This window comes from Mustela nigripes, chromosome 15, assembly GCF_022355385.1.
Source record: "Mustela nigripes isolate SB6536 chromosome 15, MUSNIG.SB6536, whole genome shotgun sequence".
Classification (NCBI taxonomy): domain Eukaryota; kingdom Metazoa; phylum Chordata; class Mammalia; order Carnivora; family Mustelidae; genus Mustela; species Mustela nigripes.
This window is the reverse complement of record NC_081571.1, coordinates 5,116,898-5,144,254: the sequence shown is the minus strand read 5'-3', so window position 1 is coordinate 5,144,254 and position 27,357 is coordinate 5,116,898. Positions and strand designations below refer to the sequence as shown.

The following is a 27,357-nucleotide window of genomic DNA, read 5'->3' as shown; positions in this document are numbered from 1 at the left end:
AACCAAACCAACAAACAAAAAAACTGGCTAGTTGCTTCGCCTCACTGGATGATAGTGTTGGTAATAGAACAATAATTTGAATTTAGTGAACACTTATTATCGAGACTATCCAAAAATCAACACCCCCCCCCCCGGTTTTCTCTGCTCCTCATATTTTTTGTGTTGCCTGGTGTTTTCATTCCCACAACCTCCCTTCAGATCTCCCAGTTCTTTGCTTCCCTTTGCTAACAGGCACAGAAATCTCACTCCATTTTATTTGTGCACCATTCATAACAAATGCACCTTTTCTTCATGTCCCCCAACTTGCATACCTCCTCATTCCATTGTTCTCCTGGTGCCTGTTAATTATGCACTCCTCCCTGTGCTACCCTTGTTCTCTGCCCCCACATCCTTTATAGAGTTTTATGTGACTGGTTTTTATACAATATTGTAATTTTCAGTGACCTCCTTCGGACCCCAAATTTGCCATCTTCCAACCAGGATGATTATCTGTTTTTTTATTTGTGCTGTGCACGTACACATGCACATGTGTTGCTTCTCTCCCCAATTTCTCCCACATGGTGCTTTCTTGCCTTTTACCTACTTCTCCACAAATGCTTTCCCTGCTGCTGCCTTTACAGCACACCTTGTTTCAGTTCCTTTGGTTGTGAATTTTCTACGCCACCACCATTCCTAGGTTCCCTTTCCTCTTTTACAGTCAGTCCTCCATTAGGTTGCAGACATCTTAATTTCAGACTGCCTGAAAAGGGTCCGAAGGTGGAGGGAGGGAGCCTCTGCCTTTCCCCAGGAGTACCCTGGATTTCAGGACCTTCCAGTCTGCTCCAGTATCATATAGATAGTTACTGGATTATGTTAATATTGATATCAATATTGAATATACTTATCAAACAGTTAGTCTGGGCCGGGCTCTCTTCTGAGGGATTTACATGCTCTAATACCTCATTAATCCTCCTCACATCCCTGAAATGTAGATACTATTACTTTCCCCATTTTACAGATGAGACAAGAGAGGCTGACAAGTAACAGGCCCAATTTCTCAAGGCTCTCTAGTGGCAGAGCCCTTCTTGCCAGGTGCTGAACTTCTATGCTATAGGAACTTCTGAACTCAGACATAGGTTGGGATTTGGTTTTGGGAATAAGGTCATGAATTGCACCTTTTATTTAGTCTGCAGTTTACAACAATTGAGGGCATATTATCTATACCTATAGAACAGTGCAGGGGGAAAATCCAATGCCTGATGTCCTTTGGAAAGATTGGGGACACTGTCTGGGCTGACTGTCAATTCAGGCTTTCTTTCAGTTGGCTTCCTAAAGAGAATACATTGGTCCCCTTAGCTACAGGAAGGCTGGAAGAGAGATAATCGCCAGCAGTCTCCTGTGCATTGGGAATTTGAGATTCACTTTGACTAGTTGGTCAGACCTCTAGGGCCCCCCTGATAGCCCTGTGATTTTATGAGTCTCGTTTATTTCTATTTCATTATGTAATCTCAAAAGCTTGTTCAAATATTTCCTAGGTGGTCTTTACCATCCTGAAAATTGGAGGCAAATATTTCCCCTTTTGCAGCTACTGAGGCAGCGTGTAGGTAAAGTTTTATACTTTGATAGCTTGAAGGGATCTTACGCTCCACAGATGAGGAAACTGACCCAGAGAAGTAAAATGACGTCTCCAAGGGGAAGCAGTAGTCTCCAAAGGCTAGGAGACCTGAGCTTAGATCCCAGATCTGTTGATCTTTGGTCCAGGGCTCCTCATGACTGGCTGTACAGCTTGGTGGGTTGATCTGTCTGCTTGCTGCTGAAAACAATGAGCCTTCTTTCCTCTTCCTTTCCTGAGCTAAGAGGTTCTGGAAGGATTCATTTAAAATAGAAATTGTCAGGGTTTTCTGGGTTTGTTTTTTTTGGGTCTGAAAGCTAAACACTTAAAATGTTTGCTTTTGAAATATGTAATGGCATAAATGGGATCATAAAATCATGGAAGTATAAATTCAGAGGATTTAGAAAAGTAATTTTGTTATTTCCAGAACATCAGGAAGGAACACCAAATGTACATTGCTTTCTAGAGGCAAATCATGTAATACGTGGGCGTTTGAAGATCAGTAACTGTAATGTTTAATTGTATTTTCCATTTGCAGACAAATGCATTAGGCACAAAGTGCTCATATGATTTCCTTCATTCATCCTTGCATCTCACATGAAACAAGTGAAGCGGACAGAGCGTGTCAGGTTAGCTTTTCTTTCTGTGTTGGCTCTGCCATGCTCTCCCCCTTTTCTTGGACTGGGACTCCCACCTAAGCCCCCCTGATTCCCAGCTCCTACCTTTCTATTTAATTCCTTCCCTCCAGGAACCCTCCGGGAACCTAGAGGGTAGTATTTACCCATGCTGCTTAACTCATTCTGTATCAGTCTTTCTTGACAGAATTAAACCCTAATGCCCTAAGGTACACGTCATATGTAATTAACTTCTCTGATGCTTCTAGAATGAGAAGGGCAGTCAAGGTTCCATCCTTGGGAGAATTGAGGGTACAGTAGTTATCTCAAGTATTTATCTGTGTTCTGTGGTTGAGATGAGGATCATTCTAACTAAAGAGCAAATTAGATTTCTCTGCTCCCCTTTAACAGCTGAGAAAATGGAGGTGAAGGACTTTTTCATGGCCAAAGCCTCATAGTAAGTGACAAGGATGAGATTGGAGCACTGGGCTGCCTGGCTCAGGAGATCTGAGTATATGCTTCCATGTGTCTGTCTCCTCTGTCCCTTGTAACTCCCTTTGGCTACACTCTTTTGCAGAGGCTTTTCCGAACTAGATGGTTCCTGTTTGGTGAACTGCAGATGTAACATTGCATCTGCAATTGGGGGGGAGGGGCAGGCTCATAAGAGTTTCAGGGCCCATCCCTGTCTGTCTCACTTGGGATGTACATGGTGCTTTGTCATTGCCTGAGAGGGCTCTGGGAGCTGCTGCCATGCCACGAATGGAAAGAGGATGATACAGATTTCTAATACATGGCAGTGACTGTGGTCAGAATGTCCACATTTGTGGATGCAGGTAATATCACGTGCTTTTGCCCTAATATTCAAATGTCCTGGAGACACAATTGTTACCCCATCTTCACCAGACCTTAAAGGACTAGATTTCTTGGTCAGATATAACCTCTGCCTGTTTCCCTGCAGTAGGACCACTCTGTATCATTGTGGAAGAAATGAGAACTCAACATTGTAATTTCAGGGACCGTGTGCCTGACTCATAATATCTTTGGGAGGGCGAGTCCAGGATTTTATTGTCTTAAAACGGAGGGACAGGAGGCGGGGAATGAGATATGTTCCTGCTACTGGAACTTTGATCACAGTCTTTTGTAGAAATTATCGTTCTATATAAACAGTGAGCAGTCTTGTACTTGAGTGTTAAAATTACAATTCAGTCACATTAAACACATTTCTGAGGTCAGGCCCTAGTATTTAACTACCGTGTATGGTGAGAGATGGAGTCCTGAGTCCTGAAACAACTTACACATGTATGTTGAGACACATCCAGCTTATACACTGAAATCAGCTATAGCTCTGAGAAAACCAGCTCCTACTTGAGTCTTGCTTCTACTTGCTCCATTCCCACCCTTCCTGGTAGAATGGCGTGCTCACATGTGCATGCTTATAGTGTATCTTTTATGTGCCAGGCCTGTGCCAGATGGAGAAGATGGAAAGAGTCCTCAGAAACAGCTGTGGTCCTCAAGGAGCCTCACATTCCTGTCCAGTGGGGGAGGTAGATGTGTGAAAGGAAAGTCTTAAAATGTGTAGCAGATATAGTGATCAGTTTGTGAGGAGTGGATTTAGGGAGCCCATGAGAGATCTAGGATCCAGGAAGCCTTCCTGGAGGAGGAGTTAACTACACCCTGGGCTGAATGGGATGAGCAGATTGGGGAAGGAGCTGACAGAGGGAGGCATAATGCAGGTGGATTCAGCCAGATTGAGTAAGCACAGGTGGGGAGACAGACTTTAGCTCCGGGACCCTAGGGACTCTGAACACTTCTGCATGGCATAGCTCCCAGCTTATCATTTATGACTGTTGTTTGTCTAGAGCAGTGGTTTGGCCTGAGTATCACTTGGGGATTTGTTGGAAGAGCAAATTCTAGGGCTTTCTCTCAGACCTATGGAGAGCTGCAGAGGTCCAGAGTTTGAGAAGCACTGTTCTAGTACATGTGCTTTCAGGAGGTCCTAAATAGTTATTCTTCATGGCTACACGATAAGGTTTTCAGCCTGGTTGGATTGGGTAGGATTTTCCTCAAGTCCACAGCTGTCCACATGTCCTGCATCTCTTTGCCAAGTGTATGTACTTTCTCACAATTTCTCCCCGCCCCCCACTTCATTTCATTGCCCATTAGTGTTATATTATTTCTGTAACACCTCCATCTTTCCTGATTTTTAGTGTTGGCAGTAGTCAAACTGAGTTCTGATCCTAACTCTGCTATGTGACCTTGGGAAGGTATTAATTACCCTTTCTGTGCCTCAGTTGCCTTATCTGAAAAATGTAGGTGGGAACAATACCCAGCCTTTTGGTAGCATTTCAAACTTCACTGCACATTTGAATTAGCCCGGTTTTTTTTTTTTTTTTTTTTTTTTTAAGTTGATTCCTACTCCCTCCCCAAATACTATGATTGGTTTTGGGTGTGACCTAAGCATTGAAATTTTTAGCAGCTTCCCATGTGCAGGGAGGTTTGGGAATCACTGTGCTCAGCTGTTGGGAGGATGAAATGAGTCCATTCTTGCTTAGCAGAGTGCCTGGCGCAATAATTGCTTCGTATACATGTGCTGGAGGAGACTCTGATGGTTTTATGGCAACAAGAGGGGAAAGTGAGCCATTTCAGTTGTTTGATGAATACTTGTTAATTGTCAAATGCCTGTTGGTTTGGAAATCTCTGGTGGTCCCGTCTTTTGTTCTGAGAGTTGAGAGGTGAAATAGCCCAGTGCCATGGATCTCCACATCTAATTCTCTAAGCCCTCTCTTTGCAAGGGTCATGCTGTAAACAGAGTGTGTCCTCCCCCACAGCCTTCTCAGCCCTGGGCACCATTTTCCCAATTCTCTATGGAAAAACTCCAATTTTTGGAATATAACCATTCTAAAATCATGAAGTAGCAATGCTTTACAACATGGGTGGGGAGTACTTAATATTTGGGGACCATTACTGTCTACGTTTTTCAGATAAGGCAATTGAAACACAGAGCGGTAAATGCCTCCCCAAGGTCACAGAGTTAGCAAGCAGCAGAGTTGGGATCTGAACCCAGTTTATTTTGTACCAGCTCTAATCTGTCATTTGTACCTAAATGCCAGTTTTCAAACCTGGAATAAATCTTTAGACTTCATCTCTTTGGCATGGTTCTATTTTCTGGGATCTAAATGTCACTATGTCCTAAATTATGTATTTCTAACCATTACTTGAAAAGATGTATAATCTTTTTGCATGCCCTGTCTTGTCACATACATTAAATCAACGTTTATTCATTGTTTTATTAATTTGACAACTATTGATAAGTACCTGCTTTGTACCAAAAGAGCCAAGCTAGCAAGTTTATTTCTTCCCTTCGTCCTTTGGAGGGACAAACATGTCTCTGTCTCTATCAGCATGTGTAAGTATTTCGGTTTTGATTTATAACTGCAGTCTTTTCTATACCTGTCTTTTTTGGTGACACAATTCTTCCACTTTTAATAATGGAACATCTGAAGGACATTTTTCCTGGTGACTTCATGGGCCTTCCTCGAAGCCTGCTGAGATTAATTAAGCCAAACCCCATGCAACAATTATTCTCATTTATCCTGGCAAGTTATTAAAATGTAGGTTGCCTGGGACCAGGAGGCTTGAGTAAGTGAGCAATAGTTAGTACCCTCAGAAGGAAATGGGTGATGCAGATTGAGTTCTGTGGGTTAGTCCTATCTTTCAGTCTACAACCAGTCCTCTTAGTGTGGCCAAACTAAACAAAGAAATGAGAAATAAGTGAATTCATATCTCAGGTTTCTGATTTGTGCTCTTTCTGTGAAAAAGAGTACATGTTTGGTTTTGTTTTCTGTGTCAGGCATGCAAATAATTGGTGTTTACTGTGAGATTGGCCCTGGGACATTTAAGTGTGTGCTGCAAATGGAAATAATTGATTCACTATATTTGTTCTGCTGCCCGATTACTAAGTGAAAACCTACCACTGGGGAAACTTTCGTAGAGCCAGCACACAAGTGGCTCAGTATTATGGTAAAGACTAGCCTCCATTGTGTGGTCTTACCATTATCACTGCAGTTACTCTCGGACTGAATAGGCTTTAGAAATACAGGCCTTCAAAGGACTTGCCCTTGCTTAAATGTTCCATGGATCCTTCTGAAATAACATCCCCCAAGTCCTCATTGAAAACAGTAAAGAAGGCTAGGCTATATTAATATCTACAAGCTTTAGTTCTATTCGGAAGGATTATATATTCAAAATGAGAACAGTTCGAGGTACATTTAGGTTTTAAACATTTGAGGTTAACAATCTGAAATGCGCTAGGAAAAATAAGCAAAATATTCTCTAAAATGGTATGTTTTAAAATCTGCTAGACCTGTTTTCTCTGCCTTTGAGTTTTCTGAAACAAATCTAAACTTCCCCAGTGATTGCTTGGCTCGTCTTAACTGAGGAGCCTACTTGTTTTACCAAATCCGGTTTCAGATCTACCATTAAAGACCGCTCTCTGTGACCTTAGGCCACTTCTCCAAAACTATTGTGTCCTGTACTTCCTGGAAAAGGATTGCGTACTTTACGTGCCAGCTTCGGTTCCTGGCTATGATCTGTGGTGTGCTTGTGCACATGTACTTGTGTGTGTGTGTGTGTGTGTGTGTGTGTGTGTGTGTCTAGGGGAGGGTGTATATGCTGGAGCCAAAACCACATACTGTGTTCTGACAGTGTGACATAGAGTGAGCTCCTCATTACATAAAGTTCCCTTCTAAGTTGAGTCTTAGACTCCTGGCCTCACTAAGTAAATGAATGAATTCTGGATTGTGGAATTATGAATAAGGAAAGTGGCAGCTTCTCTTGAACTCTTAGTTTTTTAATGGCAAGTCATGCAAAGGTGTGGGTAAGACAAGTGATTTGTAAATGTGCAGCTTGTGGAATCAGGCTTTCTGGGTCGTATTTGTATCTCCAAGTGCGGTCCTTACCACCCGGCGTTGGTATAAACAGCTCTTGCTCAGTGTTGAGTTGCCTGGAGGCAGGTGCTTGTCTCCAGGCTTAGACTTGGAAATGCCACACACACCTTGCTGAGCATCCTGTGCTTCTGCAAGTCGGGATGGCTTCTGGATAATGACAATGCTCTGCTCCTTGAGACGTAGGGACCATTCATTCATAAATGCAGACCCAGTTTGGGCCAGGGTGAGGCACTGTACTGAGGGCACATGGACAGGGTCAAGTCTAAGTTGTAACTCTGGCAGAGCTTAGCCCTCCTGCCCCCTGCGAGTCTCACCTTTTCTCATTAGATCTCACTCTTGGATGGGAGGAGAGTGATGAAGATTCACTTCCTCTCGGCTTTGCTCTCTGGAGAGGGTAAGTATGCTTTCTTCTGCCTGTCAGCAGTGCTGCCGGAAGATCATCTGGTCTTCTCTTAACTCCAGTCAGAATTAGGAAAAATACCCTGGGCTCTGAGAATGGGGTCTGCTTTCCTTCTAACATAGAAGAAACATGGAGGAGGAAGCAAGAACTCTTTCTGCTTTTCCCTAATCTTTATTTCTAATCTGACCCCTCATACAAGGTGCTCACCCTGAAAGGGTACTGAGCCAGAAGCCTTCCTGGTACATAGAAGCGAGACTGATCGAGCATTACAAGGTCAGTGCTTACAGGTAGATAGGTCAGAGCACAGAAAATCGCCACCCCTGCCTAAATATGTCTTGATTTGGTAGCATAGTTAACTTACATTTTCATTCTAGCACAATTGAGGGAAGTTGATCGCATTGACTTCCTGGGGGCTATTTTCAAGCCTGCTGAGATTAATTAAATCAAACCCCATGTGACAATTATTCTAAAGCAAAGTGGTTTATTAAATTTTGGTGCATGCTGGACTACCGAATTGAAATTATTCAAGTAGATGATTACAGTTTTGTTGATTTTGTAGTATAGGAGTTGAATACCCTTTTTTCATTTTTATGGGCCGATACTGCCAGTCTCTTAGATTTCCTTTCCTGCTGGGATGAAGAATCTCTCAAGGAAGAAGGAAATGGCCTGTTGTCAGTAGGACAGTGTTGTTTTCTTGGCTTTCCTGGAAAGCCATCTCTGTAGAGGCCAGGTCTTCCTCCGTACACAATGGAGGTTGGGGATTTTTAAGAGCCCTTTGTGTCACTTGGAACACTTTTCTTCTGAGATGAAGATAGTGGGTATCTGTGCAGATCAGTCTGGGATAAAGAACATTGTGAAAGGAGACCTGGCTCAGCAGGAGGGTTCCCAGGCTCTCATCGTACTGAGCTGGGACAGCCACCTTCTCTGTGTATGTCCAGGTCACCTGGAAAGACCTGGGAAGCATCTTAGTCATTAGTGAGAGAAGATTTGAAAAAAACCCACAAAACTTTTGCAAGCGTGTGTCTTTGTCACTGTCACAAAAGTACACCGGGGATGTACTTTTATGTGCTCCTTTAAAGAGTACTGGATCCCCCTGTGACCAGTTATGACTGGTCTTCTCTTTACAAATTCTTGCCTCTTTACAAATTCTTCCTCTGCCTTGTGTAAAGTCATCGCTGCAGGAGTCAGAATGAGCTTAGAAAACACTTCTCATGGATTGTTAGTTGGAAAGAGATGTGCCCATAGGGAGAACCCTACAGCTCTCTCCTCAGAGTGCTGGCAGGACCCCCCACTCACTGACTGCTCACCCGGAGTTATGGTTGGTTTCAGATTCCCAAGGAAGTGACTGTTGTGTCACCCGAGGGCAAAGGGACTTGGGAAGCATTGCCCATTGGCTGCCTCATGTTTTCAGGGCCGCCATTTGGCAAGAGGGGAAGGAAGATGATGAAGTAGTGATCTTCATCTCGGAACCCACAGAGAAGATCTGATGGCATCTGCTGCTTTCATGTGGAAGATAAATAAGGAGAATTGGTGCTGGGACGGCTGTCTGTCACTGATGTGTCTGCTGGGTGGTGTTATGACTGCAATGCCGCTTGCTTCTCCCATAGTGTGATACAGATAACAGTGGAAGTGTTCCAAGGGTTAGGTGAATGGCTTCAAAGGAAGCAGTATAGAGAGGGCTGATAATTACCCACAGCCTAACAGGCAGGTGGCCACACCTTCTTGCTGGTGCCCGACTGGGTAACCTGTGCCAGAATTATACAGACTGCTGGTGTTGGTCCTAGGCTTTCCTGCTGACCTCATCTGCATCCATTGTGGGGATATTCAGCCAAATGCACACCCAGATTCCAATAATTGGCTGTGTGGAAGACGATGGTACATAGGTTGTTTTCATTAACTAGAGTAAGGTTGGTAAAAGTGGATATCTGACACAGAAGAGGCAGGAGTTTGCTGAAGAAGGGAGTGGGGATTTGAGAGTTAAGGCAATATATAATTGTATTTGTGGAGAGTTTTAAATTCTTGTTTATTAATTTTAATTGAACTTTTCATTTTGAAATAATTATAGATATACATGCATGATGTAGTACAGTGATATTTATATGATCGAGTACAACATCACAACTAGGATATTGACATTGATACAGTCAAGATACAGATATTTCCCATCACCACGAAGATCCCTCATGTTGTCTTTTTATGGCCATACCCACTTCCCTCCTGTCCGCACTCCTTCCTTTCCCTCTTTAGCAGCCACTAATTGTTCTCCATATAATTCTGTCATTTAAAAAATTTTATAAAATTGGAACATACTATGTTTAGGACTTCTTTTCTCAGCATAATTTTCTGAAGATACTAGTTCTTCTTTAGACATGTGGTTTGCAAATCTGTGTTCTGATTAGTTTTCCCTTTTAGCTTGTAACCAGGTTCTCTGCAGAACAGAAGTTTTTAATTCTGATGAGGTCCAATTTATTGATTTGTTTTCCCTTTTATGGATCATATTTTTCATGTCAAGTCTAAGAAAAAGAATTATTCAAAGATTGTCTTCTTTTTTTTAAAATATATATATATTTTTTAAGATTTTATTTATTTATTTGATAGACAGAGATCACAAGTGGGCAGAGAGGCAGGCAGAGATGGAGTAGGAAGCAGGGAGGGAGGGAGGGAGGGAGGGACCCTGGGATCATGACCTGAGCTGAAGGCAGAGGCTTTAACCCACTGAGCCACCCAGGCGCCCCATGTCTTCTATTTTTTTAAGTCTTATAGTTTTACATTTTAAACTTAAATTTGTGATCATTTCAGAATACCTGGGTAGCTCAGTCAGTTAAACCTCTGTCTTTGGCCAGCTGGGGTTATGATCCCTGAGTCCTGGGATCAAGTCCCATGTTGGGTTCCTCGCTCAGTGGGGAGCCTGCTTCTTCTTCTGCCTGCTGCTCCCCCTGCTTGTGTGTGCCCTCTCCCTCTCTCTGAGACAAATAAACAAATAAAATCTTTAAATTTATAAACCTTTTGAGTTTTTGTATAGGGTGCGAGATTTAGGTCATGACCTTGGTGGTTTTGTTTATTTATTTTGTTTTGTTTTGCCTGTGGATTTCGAGTTGCTCCAGCACTTTTTTGTTGAGAAGGCTATCCCTCTTCCATCAGTTGCTTTGTACCTTTATAAAAGGTAAGTGGGTATATTTATGTAGGTATTTCTCTGGGTTCTCTTTTCTGTCCAGTTGGACTGTGTTATACCTCAGCCATCATCACAGTCTTGATTCCTGTAGTTATGAGTCTTGAAGTTGGATGGACTGATTCCTCTCATTTTTTCAAAATTGTTTTAGCAATCCTAGCTCCTTTCCCTTTCCATATAAATTTTAGAATAATCTCTTATCTATAAAAAAATCTTGCTGGAATTTTGGGAGAATCAGCATCTTTAGTGTTGAGTCTTTCAATCAATAAACTCAGTGTATCTTTCCATTGATTTTATCATCATTGTGTAGTCTTCACCTGTAAATCCTGTTCATGATTTAGATTTATACCTAAGTATTTCATTTTTTGACTGTAAATAGTATTGTATTTTTTTAATTAAGATACAATTAGTATATAATATTACCTAAGTTTCAAGTGTGCAACATTATAGTTTGACATCTGTATGCACTGTAAAGTGATCACTGCAAAAAGTCTAGCTACATCCATTACCATGCAATTGACCTCCTTCACCCATTTTTGCACCCCACTCACCTTCCATTCGGGTAGCCACCAATCTGTTCTCTATATCTGTGAACTTGTTTTTGTTTTGCTTACTTGCTTGCTTGTTTGTTCAGATTCACATATGAGTGAAATCTTGGTGTTTGTCTTTATATGTCTGACTTATTTTACATAGCCTAATATTTTCAAGGTCCATAATGGTTTGTATTTTTAATATTGATGGCCATGTGTTCATTGCTGTATATAGAAATACAGCAGGTTTTTTAGTATGTTTAGCTTATATCCTACAACCGAGAAGAACTCATTCATTAGCTCTAGGAATTTTTTGGTATATTCCTTGGGATTTTTCTATGTAGACAGTCATGTCCTCTGTAGATAGAGATGGTTTAATTTCTGCCTTTCCCATCTATATGCCTTTTATTTCCTTTTCTTGCCTTATTGCACTGGCTAGAACTTCTAGCATTATGTTGTATAAGAGAGTGGTGAGAGCAAACATTCTTGTCTCTCGTTTCTGATCTTAGGAGAAAAGCACCCTGTCTTTCACAGGCTCTTGGTTGATGCAAGTTGAAAAAGCTCTCATGTATTCTGTTGTTGTTGCTGTTGTTTTTTAAATGGTGAATGGGTGAATGGGTGTTGAATTTTTTTTCCCAAGATTTTATTTATTTATTTGACAGAGAGAGAAAGAGAGAGTGAGAGAGAGGGAACACAAGCAGGGGGAACAGCAGAGAAGTATTTCCTACTCTTTAATTTCCTGGAAATTGGTAGAATTGGTGTTAATTCTTTTTTAAATATTTGGTAGACTACTTCAGTGAGATTCTCTGAGCCCTGGAGATTTCTCTTTTGGTAGTTTTGAAATTGCAAGTTCAAGTTTATTAATGGTTAAGGGCTGTTGAAGCTATCTATTTCATATTGTGTGAATTTTGGCAGTTTGTGTTTTTTTGAGCAAATGGCCCATTTTGTCTAAATTGTCAAATTTATGTATATAGAGTTCGTAATATTCCCTTATTGGCCTTTTTATATCGGGGAGGGGGTCTATAGTGATATCTTGTTTCATTACTGATATTGGTATATTGTGTCTTCTTCTTTTTTCTTTGTCAGTCTTGTTAGAAGTTTGTGAGCTTTATTAATCTAAAAAAACCAGCTCTTGGTTTAATTGATTTTCTCTATTTTTCTATTTTCAGTTTGTTTTTATCTGCTCTTACCTTTGTTATTTCCTTCTTTTTTCTTTCTTTGGATTTATTTTGCCCTTATTCTAGGTTCTTTCTAGGTTCTTGAGGTGGGAGTTTACTGATTTGAGATGTTTCTTCTTTTTATATGTATTTATTTCATGCTATAAATTTCCCTCAGAGTACTGCTTTAGGTGTATCCTATAATGATGTATTTCATTTTCATCTGCATTGAGTTAAATGTGTTTTTTAAAACTTCTCTTTGTCTTCTGTTTTGACCTGTGGATTATTTACATGTGTCTTGTTTACTTTCCAAATATTTGGAGATTTTTCTGTTATCTTTCTCTTATTAACTTCTACTTTATTCAATTTTGGTAGGAGAATACATTCTATATGATTTTATTTCATTTTAAAGATTTTTTATTTATTTGACAGACAGAAACCACAAGCAAGCAGAGAAGCAGACAGAGAGAAAGGAGGAAGCAGGCTCCTTGCTGAGCAGAGAGCTCAATGTGGGGCTTGATCCCAGGACCCTGGGATCATGACCCAAGCCAAAGGCAGAGGCTTTAACCCACTGAGCCACCCAGGCACCCCATTCTATATGATTTTAGTTTTTAAAATGTTTTTGAGGATTGTTTTATAGCCCATGATATTGTCTGTCTTCATATATCTCTCATATACTCTTGAACAAGAATATATATTCTGCTGTTGTAGGATGGAGTGTGCTATGAATGTCTCATCCTTTTGTTTGATGTTGATACTCCTGTAATGGAGTGTTGTAGTGGTGTTGGTAGTAGCTGTTTTTTGTTTTCTTCTTCTTTTTTTCTAGTAATGGAGGGGGTGTTATAAGGATTAGATAGCAGAGAATTTGAAGTCATACTGTCCAGCAAAAATACGGAGACCGAGTCTATATTGCCAGTTTAAGGTAACTTTGACAACTATCCAAGGAGAGAGTAGTTTATATTCTGAAAATATAATTACTAGAGGGCCATTTCTTCAAACCATTGTTTTAGAATTAGAAAGTCTGAAGAAAACCAAGCTTAATCTGAAAATCAAAGGTCAGACAGCTAAAGTTGCCAACCAGGACAGGGAAAAAAGTGTGTGTTTTAAGTTTGTTTGGATTACTTCTTGTTGAATAGTATTTATGAGTTAACTAACTTATTGTGTACTAAGTGCTTACTTAATCATTACTTTAATTAGATCCAGAGCAGAGAAGTAGCTTATTTATTTTTTTTTTAATTTTTTTTTTTTTTTAAGATTTTATTTATTTATTTGACAGAGAGATCACAGTAGGAGAGAGGAAGGGAAGAGATCACAGAGAGAGAGGAAGGGAAGCAGGCCCCCTGCTGAGCAGAGAGCCCGATGTGGGACTCGATCCCAGGACCCTGAGATCATGACCTGAGCCGAAGGCAGCGGCCCAACCACTGAGCCACCCAGGCGCCCCGAGAAGTAGCTTATTAATATAAAAGCTAGACTAATTTATTCTAAAACATTTGTTGTGTAACTTCTCTATTCCTGACGTGGCACTAGTTCCTGAGGTTATAAAAATAAACTAGAGCAACACGGACTTAAGTATCCTTTATTCTCCCACAGAAGGAAAACCTAGAAATCCCAATGGCTTAAGACTGACATCTAGGAAACATAAGAATAAATTCAGCCTTGAATATTATTATAGTTTCATAGCCTATACATTTAAATTTGAAAAATAATATTAAAAATGTTTTGTAAGAGAAGTATGTTTTATTACATGGTTACCTAGTGGCTTTCAATTAAAGCCTGGTATTTCTTGCATGTCTCCTGTGTGCCAGGCACTGAAATGGGTACAGAGGGTCTGGGTTCGTTCAGCCCCTTATCTTAAGCCTGATATAAAGATAGAGGCCAGATGTAAATTTCTTGAACTTATATTCATCTTTGTGTTTTATTTTTTAAGAAAAAGAAGCTTCCATGTATAATGGAAAATTTTTTCTTTACATCTTTTTTTAAGAACACAGTTTTATAAAGAATGTGTAAGTCATGTTGAACTTAAATGTAAACAGGTCTAGTAGCGGTATCAAATACTGAAATTATTCCACATTGTTTTGTAAACACATCTATTAGTTTAACCTGTTCAACCAGGTACAGTTACAGAAGGGCAATAAAGACCTTGGTCCATTACTTTTCACGTAACACCACAGAAAGCGAGAAAATATAGTTGAATTTATTATAGTCTTTGCTTTCTTTTTCTTCATTACATCATAGTTTCCCTTTAATATCTGTTTTTCAGATCAGAAAACATGTTATTTTCCCAGACAACCAGTTGCTTTGATTAATGGGGCCAGGTCAGTCCAAGGACAGATTAAACACACAGGAACCTGGCATGATTCCTAGAAATGATCCTCAATCTTCCTTCTCTCACCTTGGGGCTCTTTAATTACTGTGTTTTCTGTGAAAATGGAGTCTGGTAATTTTCTGAAGAAGCTTCATATATCAGAACAAATGATAGGTGTTTGGTTGTTAAGCTCTTAAATATTTTTTTTTAAAGATTTTATTTATTTATTTGACAGAGAGAGAGATCACAAGTAGGCAGAGAGGCAGGCAGAGAGAGAGAGGAGGAAGCAGGCTCCCTGCTGAGCAGAGAGTCCGATGAGGGGCTCAATCCCAGGACCCTGAAACCATGACCTGAGCAGAAGGTGTAAAGGCTTAACCCACTGAACCACCCAGGCATCTCGATAAGCTATTAATTATTAATGAATAATAAGCTCCTGCTTCATTTTGTATCACTTTATTAACAAGTCTCCTCCTTTCTTGTATAAAAAAATGTTGAAAGTGGTAGTTAATCAAAGCATGGCGGTCCTGAACATTACTTCCTTGATTCACCATTACTTTTAACTGTTGCATTTCATTCTTGTAGATGTTTGGAGAAAGTGGTTAGATACTTTTATAATAATTTAGGCATGTATCAGTTAGTGAGGCTGATATGGTTTTCCTTCTGTAAATCACATAACTTCTTTGAGCCTAATTGTTTCCTTTTCTATAAAATGGGTCTGGCTGATAATAAGTGACCTAGCTACTTATTATAGCTGTTTTCGTTATAACATGCTAGTCTGTGAGCTCCTGAAGATTGATAGCTGTGGCTGATTTACATCTGTATCTCCAGTCTGTGACAGCCCAGATACTGCAAATGTTTATGGCATTTGGGGCCAGGCAGGTAACACAAGAGCTATGCAGTCTCACATGGAAACTCTGTAAGTTCCACCTATAGGATCCAGTGGGAACGTGGCCCAGTGTTAAACCCTCCTATTTTCCAAGAGAATCCAGAATCCTGCATTCTAAGTGAAATCTCTCTCTTCTTAAATATTGCTAATTAATTCGGTTTAAGAAAAATCCCCTATGTAGGCCAAACAAGGTGTGGGCACTAGGAAATTTAACCCAAAACCAAAGCTTTGCTACCTGAGCATGCTCTTAAAAAATGTTTGTTGAATTAACAGCAGTGAACAATAATGTTCATTGACTTATTGAGCTCCTTTATCTTATAACTGCCATGAGTAGAGATTGTTTTGATACTTCTGAGGAATATACATCTGTCTTCTGACAGAGCTTTTTTAACTAGACAAGATATTACTTACACAGAATTATTAAAAGCATTTACTAATAACAAGTACTGTAAATGAGCTTACTATGTGCCATGCATTGGTAGGAAAGTATTATTAATCCATATAAAAAGATGCACAAATTAAAGATCAGAAAGTTTAAATAATGACCCAAGCAGCTACATTCTGCCTAATGGCAGAGTGAGATTATAACCCAGCAGTTCATACGGTACCGTTCCTGGCTGTTAGTGCCTTTTGTCCAGATTAAGAACGAGTTGATACCATAGCAAAGCAACTAGCCTTATTTATTTATTTTTAAAACAGCTTTATGGAAATGTAATTAACATACCATCTAGTTCGTTCATTTAAAGTGTAAAACTGAGGTGTTGTTAGAATAGTCATGAAGTCATGCCAGTTATCACCACGGTCAATTTTAGAATATTTTCATCACCCTAGAAGGGAAATCTGTCCCTATTAGTAGTCACTCCCCATTTCCCCTAAACTCCTAGGCCTTGGCAATGACTTAATCTACATTCTGTCACTATAGATCTGCCTTTTCTAGACATTTTGTATAAGGAATCATACACTATGTGGCCTTTGTTTTTTTTTTTTTTTTTCCAGTCAGCATGGCATTTCAGGGTTTGTGCTTGTAAGTATTCTGAGTCCTTCATTTCTCTTGAGTAGTGAATAACCTTCCATTTCATTTCATATATATATCACATTGCATTTGTTCACTGGTTTATGGCCATTTGGGTTGTTTATAGTTCTTGGCTCTTACGGACAGTGCTGCTATGAACATGTGTGTCCATATATTCCTGTAGACCTGTGTTTTTACTTCCCTGGGGTAAAACTGACATTGCTTGGATACTTGGTAACTCAATGTTTGACCTTTTGAGGAACCGTCAAACTATTTCACAGAGACTGCACTATTTTACCTTCTCACCAGCAATATATGGGGATTCCAATTTCTCCACTTCCTTACCAACACTTGTGCATATTTTTAAAAATTGTGGTAAAATTCACATATTAAAATTGTCCATCATAGCCACTTTAAAGCATACAGTTCAGTAGTAGTAAGTATGTTCACACTGATGTACAGCCATTACTGCCATCTGTCCCCATCACCCTTTCCATCTTGTGGAGCTGAAACTGTGTACCTGCTAAACAGTAACTCCCCATATCCTCTGTTCTCAGCCCCTGGCAGCCATTAGTACATTATACCACAAGTTCTTTATGATTTTGACTATTATAAATACCTGTGTCAGTTGAAGCATAAAGTATTCGTATTTTTGTGACTAGCTTATTTCACTTAGAGTGTCCTCAAGGTTCATCCATGCTGTATCATATGTCAAAATTTCCTTCATTTTTAAGATGGAATAATATGCCATTGTATGTATATGCCACATTTTCTTTACCCATTCTACTGTTGGACATTTCAGTTACTTTCACCTTTTGGCTATGGGGAATAATGGTGCTGTGAGCAAGGGAGTACAAATGTCTCTTTGAAATCGTGCTTTCAGTTCTTTTGGGTTTGTATAATTGGAATTGCTGAATAATTTCTTTCTTTTCTTTTTTTTTTTTTTTAAGATTTTATTTATTTATTTGACAGACAGAGATCACAAGTAGGCAGAGAGGCAGGCAGAGAGAGAAGGGGAAGCAGGCTCCCCGCTGAGCAGAGAGCCTGATGTGGGGCTCAATCCCAGGACCCTGGGATCATGACCTGAGCCGAAGGCAGAGGCTTTAACCCACTGAGCCACCCAGGCGTCCCAGAATTGCTGAATAATTTCTAACTTTATCTGGCTGTGTTCAGAGATGATAATTTGTATGATAGCTGTCTTTTTAAGTCTTTTTTTTTTTTTTTTTAAGATTTTATGTATTTGACAGAGAGAACACAAGTAGGTAGAACAGCAGACGGGGGGAGGAGGAGAGCAGGTTCTCCACTGAGCAGGGAGCCCAATGCGGGGCTTGATCCCAGGACTCTGGGATTATGACCTGAGCCCAAGGCAGCGGCTTAATTGACTGAGCCACCCAGGCGCCCCTTTTTTGTAAGTCTTAAGACTTAATTTGTGATTTAACATTTGATCCGCCCTGGAAAATGTCCTATGTGCCCTTGAGAGGAATGTGTGTGCTGTGGTTGGAGGAAGCATTTTGTGTCTGTCAGATCTAGTACTTTTATTACATTGTTCAAATTCTCTTGTTTCCTTACTTCTGGTTGTTCTCTGCATTACTGTTGAGTGACTGCATTACTGTTGAGACTCTTCCAAGAGTCTCCCAAGTATCATTGTGGAACTGTATTTCTCCCTCAATTCTGTCAGTTTTTCCTTCATGTATAAGTTTTTGTGATCTGAAATTATGAATGTTATTTTTTTAAGTCTAGTATAGTTAACATACAGTGCTCCCTTAATTAATTTAGTTTGAGGTGTATGATACAGTGATTCAACAGTTCTGTACATTACTCCGTGCTCATCATGATAAGTGCACTCTCAACCCCCTTCACCTATTTCACCCATCCCCTCATGCACCTCTTCTGATAACCATCTATTTATTCTCTGTATTTAAGAGCGTATTTTTTTTGTTTGTTTGTTTTGTTCCTTAAATTCCACATGACTGTAATCATACTGTAATCATCTTTCTCTGACTTTCTTAGCATTATACTCTGTAGATCCATCTATATTGTTGCTAATGGCAAGATTTCATTCTTTCCTATGGCTGAGTAATAGTCCATTGTGTATATGTATCTCTTCTTCTTTAGCCATTCATCTATATTGGGCTGCTTCCATAATTTGGCTATTGTAAATAATGCTGCAGTAAACATAGAGGTACACATATCTTTTTGAATTAGTGTTTTCAGATTCTTTGGGTAGATATCCAGTAGTGGGATTACTGGATCATATGGTAATTCTGTTTATAATTTTTGAGGAACCTCCATACTGTTTTCCACAGTGGCTGCACCAGTTTGCATTCCCATCAACAGTGCACAGTGGTTCCTTTTTCTCTGCATCCTTGCCAATGCTTGTTCTATTTTGCGTTTTTGATTTTAGTCCTTCTGACAGATGTCATTGTGTTTTTGATGTTCATTTCTCTGATGATGAGTGATGTTGAGCATGTTTTCATGTGTCTGTTGGCCACCTGTATGTCTTCTTTGAAGAAATGTCTGTTCATATTTTCTGCCCATTTTTTGACTGGATTGTATGTGTTTGTTTTGTTTTTTTGGTGTTGGGTTGTATAAGTTCTTTATATATTTTGGATTCTAACCCTTTATCAGATTGTCATTGGCAATTATTTCTCTCATTCAATAGGTTGTCTTTTAGTTTCATTGATAGTTTCCTTTGCTGTATAGAAGCTTTTTATTTTGATGTAGTCTCAATAGTTTATTTTTGCTTCCTTTATATATTTTGATCGTCTGTCATTAAGTATGTAAATGTTTATAACTGTTATATCTTCTTGCCATATTGAATGTTTTACTAGTATATAATGTCCTTCTTTGTCACTTATAAACTTTATATATTTAATGTCTATTATGTCTGATATTAGTATTGCCATCCCTATTCTCTTTTGGTTATTATTTGCATGTAATATCTTTTTCCATTCTTTTACTTTTAGGCTTTTTGTATCTTTGGGTATTAAGTGAGTCTTTTGTAGATAGCATGTAGTTGATTGTGTGTTTTTATTCATTCTGCTAATCTCAGTCTTTTTTGAGGGAGATTTAACATATTTACATTTAAAGTAATTTCTAAAGAGGGACTTAACTTCTGTCATTTTTTTTTTTTTTTTGGTCTTTTACTTCCTGGATTACTGTCTTCTTTTGTTTATAGTTGATGTTTTGTAGTGAAATGTTTAAATTCTTTTCTCATTTCCTTTTGTGTATTCTATAGCTATTTTCTATTTTTAAAAAAGATTTATTTTTTTGAGAGAGAGAGCACGTGTGTGTGCATGGGAGTGGGAGAGGGCCAGAGGAAGAGAGTCTCAAGCAGACTCCAGTGAATGTAGAGCCTGAGGCAGGGCTCAATCTTACAACTCTGAGATCAAGACCTGAGCTGAAACCAAGTGTTGGACACTCAACCAACTGAGCCACCCAGATGGTCCTCTATAGATATTTTCTTGTGGTTACCATGGGGATTACATTTAATGTCTTGAAGTTATAACACTCTAATCTGAATTTATATTGTCTTAATTTAATAACATATAAAATCTCTGCTCCTTTATAGATCCATCCCTACCCCTTTTGGTTATTGGTATCACAAAATCACAACATTATACACTGAATGCCATAACATAAACCAATAATTTTTTTAAAATGCATTTGCCTCTTAAATTATATAAACACAAGATTTGGAGTTATAAACCAAAGTTAACAGTAATACTAGTTTTTATAATTTCCCATGTATTTACCTTTATTGAGATCCCCATATGGTTTTGAATTACTGCCTAGTGCCCTTCTGTTTCACCTTGCAGAAGTCCTTGAGCATTTCTTGCAGGGTGGGTGTAGTGGTCACAGATTCCCTCAGTTTATGTTCATCTGGGAATGTCTAAATTTCTCCCTTACTATCAAAGGGCAGGTTTGCTCAATATGGGATTCTTGGTTGGCAGTTCTTTTAGCCCACTGATATATTGGTCCCTGTCTTCTGGCCTCCACAGTTTCTAAGGAGAGATCTGACAGTTTTGTTAAGGATTCATTTTATATGAGGATTTCCTTTTCTCTTGCTGTTTCATTTTAATGTGTCTCAGTGCACATCCTTGAGTTCATCTTACTTGGAGTTCGCTGTGTTTTGTGAATGTTTATATTCATCAAATTTGAGAAATTTTGAGCCATTTTTTTCCTTCAGACATTTTCTCTGCTTCTTTTTCTCTCTTCTGAGACTCCCATGATGTGTATGTTGGTCCATTTGATGGTGTCCCACAGGTCTCTTAGGTTCTGTTTGCTTTTCCTAAGTCTTTTTCCTTTCTATTCCTTAGACTAGTTTCCATTGTCCTGTCTTCAAGGTTGCTATTATTTCATCTGCTTGCTCATATATGATTTTAAATCCCTCTCATGAACTTTTCATTCCAGTTGTTTTAATTTTTAGCTGAATTTTTTTTGTTTTTAGTTTTTTTTTTAATCTCCTTATTTTTAATATCCTGATATTTGGATTTTGTTCATGTATTTTCTTTACTTTTTCTACATCTTCCTTTAGTCTTTTGAATATCTTGAAGACTGTTATTTTAAAGTCTGCATAGTAGATCTGCCTTTGGTCTTTTTTCCTCTTTTTCCTTTGAATGAGCAATGCTTTACTGTTTCTTTGTATGCCTTGGGATTTTTTTTCTTTTTAATGAACACTGGACATTTGAATGGAATTATGTGCTAACTCTAGAAATCAGATTCTTTCCTTTCCTCAGGGTTTGCTGCTTTTTGGTATTGTTTTTGTGGTTTTGATTTTTATAGGCTATCTTTGTGCTGAGGACTGGCCTGAGGTGTAAAATTAATGACTTTTCATTTTCTAAGCCTTTCTGTGGGCATGCTTGGTCACTTTCTAATTTCCCCTGTGTATGCAGTTGTACTGAATGTCCCAGTATTTAATGTCCAGCTCCCTAAAAGGAGAAAGACAAAAAATAATGCTAGGGGAGAAAAGAATACAGGTTCCTTTAAATCTCTTGGAAGTCACTTCAGCCAGAGTGGCAGGAGCTTGTAACAATGTGGGGGAGGTGGAACAGTAATGGCTGCCTGCCTCCTTGTCTGCAGGTCTGTGATCAGACTCAGCAACCAGCAGTCAGAGCACAGATTCCTGATATTTAGAGGGATCCCTTTTTGCCCACACTGGCTCTTATAAACTATGTGCAAGCTGTTGCAAGAACACAGGGAAAGAATCTTTAAGCAGACTCCCTGTGAACGTGGAGCCCAGCCTGGGGCTGGAGCTCAGGACCAACCAAATCAGGACCTGACCCAAAACACAGAGTCGGTCACTTAACTGACTGAGCCATCCAGATGCCCCTATTTCCCCATTTTGTAATCGGTTCTTTGCTATTTTGTTGTTGAGTTAAGAGTTTTTTAGAATTTACATTCTAGATACTAGACCCTTATCAGATACATGATTTAGAAATCCTTTTTTTCCCATAGGTTGTGTTTTCACCTATTTAGTAGCATCCTTTGTATCAAAGTTTTTCATTTTGACGAAATCCAATTTACCAATTTTTTTTTCCTGTCTGTGCTTTATTAAGTATCATACCTCAAAAACCATTGCCTAATCCAAGGCCATGGGGATTTACTTATATGTCCTCATCTTAGAGTTTTGTGGCTTTAGTTTTTAAATTTAGACCTATGCTTCATTTTTACTTATATTTATATATGAGAGAAGGATCCAATTGCATTTTTTGCATGTGGCTGTGCATTTATCCCAACACCATTTATTGAAGAGACCATTCTTTCCCATTCAGTGTTCTTAGAGTCCTTTTTGAAAATGAATTGACCATGAATATGAAAGTTTATTTCTGGACTCTTAGTTCTGTTTCCATTGATACGTCTGCCCTTATGCCGTGATTAGTATAGTTTTATAGTAAGTTTTGAAACTGTAAAGTGTACGCTCCCTAACTTTGTTCTTTATCAAGATTGTATTGACTATTCTGTGTCCCTTGTTTTTAATACAAATTTTGGGATCTGTTTGCTGATTATGCAAGGTAGTCAGCTGAGGGTTTTTTTTTTTTTTTAATTGTATTTATTTATTTGAAAGAGAGACAGAGAGTGAGAGGGAGCACAAGCAGGGTGAGGGGCAGAGGGAGAAGCAGAGTCCCTGCTGAGCAGGGAGCCCAATGTGGGGCTCTATCCATGGACTCCAAGATCATGACCTGGGCTGAAGGCAGACACTTAACTGACTGAGCCACCCAGGTGCCCCATTTTGTTTTGTTTTGTTTGAGAGAACCTACGTGTATGTGTGTACATGAGTGTGGAGGAGGGGCAGAGTGAGAGAGAAAGGGAGAGAATCTTAAGCAGGCTCCATGTCCCACATGGAGCCCAATCTTACTAATCTGAAATCAGGACATGAGTGGAAACCAGGAGTCAGACGCTTAACTGACTGAGCCACCCATGTGTCCTGTCAACTGAATTTTGATAGCAATTGCATTAAATCTATAAATTAATTTTGGAGAATATTGCTTCAAACTATGTTTCCATTCCATGAATCGCTTACTGAGATCTTTAATTTCTTTCTTTCTTTTTTACATTTTATTTATTTATTTGACAGACAGAAATCACAAGTAGGCAGAGAGGCAGGCAGAGAGAGACGGGGAGGCAGGCTCCCTGCTGAGCAGAGAGCCTGATGCAGGGCTCTATCCCAGGACCCCGGGATTGTGACCTGAGCCGAAGGCAGAGGCTTTAACCCACTGAGCCACCCAGGTGCCCCTCTTTAATCTCTTTTAATAATGTCTTGCAGTTTTTGGAATATAAGTTGTATAACTCTTTTGTTGAATTAATTCCTAAGTATTTTATTCTTTTTGATGCTACTGCAAATAGAATTGCTTTCTTTTTTTTTTAGAGAGAGAGTGCTAGCATGGATGGGGGGGTTGCAGAGGGGAAGAGAGAATCTTAAGCAGACTCTGCACTGAGCATGGAGCCCAACATGGGGCTTGATCTCACATCCCTAAGAGGAAGACCTGAGCCAAAATCAAGAGTCAGATGTCCAACCAACTGAGCCACCTAGGTGGTCCTGGAATTGCTTTCTTAATTTCCTTTTGGATTGTTCATTGCAAATGTATGGGAATGCAACTGATCTTTTTATTATTTATCTTTTATCTTATAACCTTCCTGAAATTTTTATTACTCCAATAGTTTTTTAGTGTTATCCTTAGGACTTTGTAGCTATAAGGTCTTTTTTTTTTTTTCAAATAAAGATAGTTTTACCTCTTCCTTGCCAAATCTGGATGGCTTTTATTTCACTTTCTTGCCTAAATGCCTTGCAGAACAGTGTTAGGTAGAAATGGTGACAGCAGCAACAGTCTTGCCCAGTTTCTGGTCTTGAGGGGAAAGCATCCAGTCTGTCGCCACTAAGTATGATGGTTAACTTGTGTGTTGTCTGTTTTTTATTTTTCATGTTTTAAGATTTATTTATTTATCTGACAGACAGAGATCACAAGTAGGCAGAGAGGCAGGCAGAGAGAGGAGGAAGCAGGCTTGGAGCAGAGAGCCCGATGCAGGGCTCGATCCCAGGACCCGGGATCATGACCGGAGCCTAAGGCAGAGAGGCTTTAACCCACTGAGCTACCCAGGCGCCCCTTGTGTGTTGTATGTTGATACACTTTATCAGATTGCAGAAGTTCCCTTCTACTCATTTGCTGACTGTTTATATCATGAAGGGAAGTTTAATTTTTTAAAAATATTTTATTTATTTATTTATTTATTTATTTATTTATTTATTTATATTTATTGATCATGAGCAGGGGGAGCAGGAGGGACAGAGGGAGAGGGAGGGAAAGGATCTCAAGCAGACTGTGCACTGATGTGGGGCTCACTCCCATGATCCTGAGATCACGACCTGAGCTGAAATCAAGAGTCAGGCACTTAACTGACTGAGCTACACAGGTGCCCCAAATTTAATTTTTAAAATGCTTTTTCTGAATCATGTGATTTTTTTTTTTTTGTCCTTTATTGATATGGTGTAGTACATTAATTGATTTTTTAATGTTAAGCAAAGCTTGAATTTCTAGGAGAAATTTCCCTTGGTCATGGTATATAATCATTTTTATATGTTGCTGGATTTGGTTTGCTGGTATTTTGTTTAGGATTTTTGCATGTGTATTCATAAAAGAAATTAGTTTGTGTTTTTCTACTCTTGTAATTTCTTTTCCCATTTTTGTTATGAGAGTAATGTTGGCTTCATAGAATCTTTTTGGTAATGTTCTCTCTTTTCCTTTGTTTTTTGTTGTTGTTGTTGTTGCTGTTGTTGTTTGTTTTGGGAAGACTTTGTAAAGAAGTAATTCTCCTTACCTTACTTTTATTTTTTTTTAATTCCTTAAAGAAGGTACCCCCTTCATACTGTCCTGTCCTTCCCCACCCCCCATCACTCTTTTTCATCTTTCATGGCCTGTGTAGTTGGATCCAAACTGCACTGTGATGCATTCTGTGATTACTCTTGCCTGTGAAGCTGGTTTCATTGCTGGACTTCAGTCATTAATGTTTAAGGCCCTTTAGCATACGTAACCATGTACTAGGTTGTTACAGTCTCCTGTGTTTCATACCTGCTCCTTTGGTCTACCATACTGACTGTGAGCTTCTTGAGGGCTGTGGGTTCCTGGGTTCTTAGCTCTGCACATTGTCCTGGAGTACCCAACAGACTGCAATGAGTAAAAGTGCAACATCCTATCCAATTACTTAGATATTTTTTATTTAAAAAAATTTTTTTTTTTTTGTTGAAGATTTTATTTATTTATTTGAGAGAGAGCACAAGCTGGGTAAAGGGTGGAGGGAGCAGGGAGCCTGATGCAGGAGTCAATCCCAGGACCCTGGCATCACGACCTGAGTCAAAGGCAGACGCTTAACTGACTGAGCCACCCAGGTGTCCCCAGTTACTTAGATTTAAAGTCTCTGAAAAATAATCTTTTTCAAGATTTCTTAGTAGTTATAAGAGCGTGTGTATGTGTGTGTGTTATGTATTTGTATAAACGTTTTCACATGACTATGTGCATTATTTGAAACATAGACCTAAGTGTAAAAAGAGACTTTGGGAGGCAGCACTCCTGGACTGAGGTTTGCTGTTAGTCTGTTCTCTTATACATTATATGGAAATTGGTGTGAGGATTAGAATTATTATAAAATTAATTATTAATTGTTATAAAATTAATTATTAACTCAGTACTTTCTGCTAGTAGGCATTTAGTATGTAATGACTATTATAACTAATAGCTTAAGCTCCTTTTAAAGAATGAATCTGATATGAACCATACTTTAATATTGGTACTTCATATTTATCTGATAATAATCATGTTCTGATTAATTCAAATACTAGATGATTTGGTTAAAAGTCTTAAATTTTGTTTAATAACTGATTAGCTGAGATTTTTCCTTAATACTTTGACATAAGAGTATTCCTTTTTCTATTAGTATTATTATTTTTTAAAGATTTGATTTATTTAGGCAGAGCAGCAGGCAGTAGGAGAGGGAGAAGCTGGCTGGAGATCCCAGGACCCAGGGATCATGACCTGAGCCAAGGGCAGACACTTAACCAATGAGCCACCCAGGCACCCCTCTTTTTTCTGTTATTTCTTTGGAAAATCTCTAGAAGTTGTTGCTATAAATTTTCCTTGACCTGTGTGCTTGAGGAAGTGCATAAACCATGGGCTCTAGAGCCCGAGAGCCTGGATTCAATTTCAGGCGCTCACTAGCCAGGTTAGTCTCCCCACTTCCTTCTCTGCCTCACAGGAACGAGTATCTGCTTCTCAGGGCCCTTTGGTGATTCAGAGAGATCCTTAGTGAGAAACACTTAGCATAGGGCCTGGCATTTGGTAAGTGCTAAATGTTAAGTAATTGTGTTCTTTTTATTTATTGTTTCATGAGCACCTTGTATAGTGTCTAACATTCAGTAAATGTTTGAGTGGACAGTTTTGTTGAAATTATTAACCTACCCCGTGGAAAACTCTCTGGGGTTTTTGCTTCTCTGCAGGAGGAATCCTACACTGGGAAGGAGGCCTGCTATTTCTATATAGGCTAAGAGTCAGAGTTAGGAAGCGTCCTTTTCATCACCTTGAATTTAAAGGTGAGATTAACAAGGCTGTGATGCTAATGGTTAGGTCTTTATCCTGCTTTAGCTATCTCTCTCTCTCTCTCTCTTTTTTTTTTAAACCTTCCTGTTTGGTAAATTTGTGTTTCTCATAGCGTTAAATAGTTAGCTGTGTAGATTTGATCAGCACCAGAAAACTTACTGTGTTCTACTTCATTAATCAGACCTGTTAAACAGAGCCTTGTTCATTAATGAAACCCAGAGGAACTGTGGTGACCATATTGATCTTGGTCCCTGTGGTGGCTCTGGTACTTACAGAGGGTTAGTAGCATGCAGCACCCACCACTATTTTTTTTTTTTATTTTTTAATTTTTTTTCAAAGATTTTATTTATTTATTTGTCAGAGAGAGAGCGAGCGAGAGCGAGCACAGGCAGACAGAGTGGAAGGCAGAGTCAGAGGGAGAAGCAGGCTCCCTGCGGAGCAAGGAGCCCGATGTGGGACTCGATCCCAGTACGCTGGGATCATGACCTGAGCCGAAGGCAGCTGCTTAACCAACTGAGCCACCCAGGCGTCCCTTTTTTTACAATTTTAAACAATGTTTATTTGCTCAGGGAAAGAACATCGAAAGGAGGGGCTGTCTTCTTGATTTTTTTAAAATTTAATTTTATGTTTTCAGTGTTCCAAGATTCATTGTTTATGCA

At 39.2% G+C, this 27,357-nt stretch overlaps 1 protein-coding gene across 3 annotated transcripts in view; it reads left to right on the top strand.

The window, feature by feature from the left end:
* Positions 1 to 27,357, top strand: part of SPATA13 (spermatogenesis associated 13) — a 149,454-nt gene that overhangs the window by 1,284 nt on the left and 120,813 nt on the right. The gene's annotated exons all lie outside the window — the stretch shown is intronic.